The following is a 3,528-nucleotide window of genomic DNA, read 5'->3' as shown; positions in this document are numbered from 1 at the left end:
ATTTATTTATTTATTTTGAGATACATATTCCATAGATTCAGTGTGGCATGATTAGCATGGATGTGGAACGAGTCAAAGCAGATACAATATATATACCATACAATACAATATGTAGTGGTATATTACACATGGTAGATGAATGATTCAAAACTGGTACAATACAATAATATAATAAACAAAACAATACAAAAATACAATAGTGATAAAAACAATACTGATTCAGTGACAAAGGAAATAATCTGAATTACTACTCAAGTTATTTATCTCTGCTGAAGAATTCGACTAAAGAGCAGAAACATTTTTCCATTAGGAATTCCTTTAGCTTTCTTTTAATAGTGTTTTATTTTCTTTTAGACACTTTATATTACTCAGGAGTGCGTTAAAGATTTTTGTACTTGTGTACCTTACCCCTTTTTGTACCAGAGACAGATTTTTCCATTCACAGTGCATATCACCTTTCCGTCTTGTGTTAACAAATGCATTTGGAAGAAGGGGCAAATTCTGACAAACAATTTTCAAAATTCAAACCACAGGCAAATCTATATCTTACATATTTGTTGAAGATATTTTCTATATCAATTACCAAACGTTGGGATGTATCTAAGAAGATCGAGTTTGTCATTAGTTATTTAGATTGGAATGCAACAAAATGGGGAAGTTCACACACTGAAGAATTCACTTCTTGGAGTGAATTCCAAGTAAAAACTAAAAATACTCAGGAGAAGTTAGCACTTGAGCTGCTGGACCCAAGATATTGTGATCAGATGATGATGAGATGATAATAATAATAATAATAATAATATAAGGGGGAGTTGTTATCCACCACAGTTTCAAAGAAAAAGTGAAAGTAAATACTATAATGTAAGGAATCAAAATACCAATAGAAAAAATATTGATGGTTGTAACAAACTTTTAAGTCTAACAACATAAACAATGTATGTACAAATATGGAGACTGAATAGTTCTTTTTTTTTTTTTTTTTTCACCAGTTGTTGGAAAATAATGTATGTTATGGGGCAGCGGCCAGGCTTCAGGACATAACAGTGGAACAATAGGGCCTAACAGAGAAAATATAGGAGCCCTCACACAGAAAATACCTGCTCATGAGTGTTTACCTGAAGAAGAGGGAACAAAATCAAGAAGGAATGAAAAGAAACAATTGTAGTATGCAAAATTTTTGGGAGAAAAATCAGTATTCATTTAGCTTCTGGTAGCAAAATATCATTAATCTTGCAGGATTTGCTGTCAGTAATGAGGAAAAAATAATGTTGTCTCACTCTACCAGTAACTGGAATATTTGTTGTTGACATTACTGCTGGTAAAGGAAAACAAATTAAAGAAGAAAAGTGAGTACAGTTATTATTATTATTGACCTTTCATCAAACAAGAGAAGTTGTCTGGGGAATGTTAAATCAAAAGTGTGAGAATCACAGATATTGTCAGAAGAACAGCACATGAAACTTAGAAAATACACTGCCAGAAAAAAAGTGCACCTAGGAAGACAATGTTGATTTTGATCCAATGACAGCATATGGCACATGGGAGATAGTAGATGTGCTAATAATGAATTCAACATCTTCTACCAACAGACAGTGTACTGGCATAGCTACAAGAGCACCATCTATGTCTGCCCTTTAACAGTGAATAGTTACACCAAGAAAGCTCAGTGTGGTGCAGACATGTGAAACCAGCAGGAGACCATGCCGCGGGCAAGCACTCGTGCTCCCTACAGCCAACTGAATGGACCTGAAAGGGGTCAAATTGTCGCCTTCCAAGTGGTGGGATGCTCCTTTCAGAGAATTGCCACACAAGTTGGACATGCTGCATTGGTTGTGCAATGATGCTGGTATCAGTGGTTATGTGAACATTCTTGTACACATAGACGAGGTTCAGAAAGTCACACTCCACAGACACTTTCCAGGATCATTGTATTGTAAGGGCAGCAGTGGCAGATCACATAGCTACCACAACATAGATAAGAGGCCTTGTAAGCCCAGATGTGTCAACATTAACCATTGCAAACCAATTATTAGCAATAGGGCTATGGGCACACACGCATCTAGCCTGTCTTCCACTCACGCCACAGCCTTGACATGCACGGCCTGACTTGCCATCAGAGGATCACTTGGAAGATGGAATGGGGCACCAAACACTTCGGTGATGAAAACAGATTTTGCCTGCATGCAAGTAATGGTCGCTCGTGCATAAAATGTAGACCTGGTGAGCACTGTTTTGTAGAGTGCCCACCTCAAGCCTTGTAGGCTGTGGGAGATAATCTACAATTCTCATACATCTTGGGTGTTTCTGGATCAGACATTAACTAGCACTTGGTACGTGCAGAATGTTGTTATACTCGCTCTTTTGCTGTTCTTGCAACAGGATAATGCTTGTCTACACACTGCATGTGAAACACTTTGCAAGACAAGCATTAACTTCCCTGGTCAGCTTGATCTGTGAACTTGCGGGATATGACGGAATGAGAAGTGACTCATCAACCAGAAACTCTTACAACCTACATGAACAGGCCTAGCAGGCACGGCATAACATGTCCCAGGACAGTGTTTGTCATCTCTATAATTAACTGGATGCCAGAGTCAGTGCCTCCGTTGCTGCCCATGGAGATTACACCGTGTACTAATATGTGTATTTGAGTGTGGTTCGGTACCTGTTACCTCAGAACTGCTTGTGCTATTGATCTGTAAATGTAATCATTTCATGTACTTCATATGCTCTGCTGCAACAGTAAATCTTCAGTGAATAGGCAACCTCTAAGAGGGTGTTCTAACTTTTTTCCAGCAGTGTATTTTATTAAGTTATAAAACTGTGGTTTTTGATAAACAGGGATTAATTATGGAATACATATTTAGATTTAAGGTAATAGACAATAAGCCTTTCTTTCGTAAATCTTACCCTGTGCCTATGCGTCGTTGAACTGCAATGAAAGGAGAAATACAAAAGATGACTGAAAACAGGATACTTGAACAAAGTCTTAATATCTACCATAAACCTTTGTTAAGGAAGCTGCAGGAAGAGTCTGTTTAGTCTTGAATACACAAATACACACAGACACATAGAAACTGAATGGAATAGACCCTTGAGTGTAGAACAGTTGTTATCAAAGTTCAAGAAAGCTGAATTCTGTAGTTCATTGGATTCAGTTGAGGGATATTGGCAAGTATCATTACACAAAGTATCAACACCATATACATCTTCCTTATTTGAAGGTAAATCTTGCCAATTTAAAATATTACCATCTGGTTTGAAAATTTCAGTAGCAGTTTTCATTTATGCTCTAGCAAATTATTGGGAAATGCACAATACAAGAACTAATCATGTATGTATATGATTTATTATAAGTTTCTAAAACTTGAGAAGCCCAGTGTAAATTACTGACACGGACTTTAAGCTGATCAGATGAAAATGGAATAAACTTTCTGTGTCACAATTTAGGTGACAATTATACTGACCTTACGACTTATCTTAGAAGAAAGATTAAGCAAAGGCAAACCTACGTTTCTAGCATTTGTA

This window comes from Schistocerca piceifrons, chromosome 1 (assembly GCF_021461385.2).
Source record: "Schistocerca piceifrons isolate TAMUIC-IGC-003096 chromosome 1, iqSchPice1.1, whole genome shotgun sequence".
In the NCBI taxonomy this organism is placed as follows: Eukaryota; Metazoa; Arthropoda; class Insecta; order Orthoptera; family Acrididae; genus Schistocerca; species Schistocerca piceifrons.
This window is presented reverse-complemented; position numbering follows the sequence as displayed.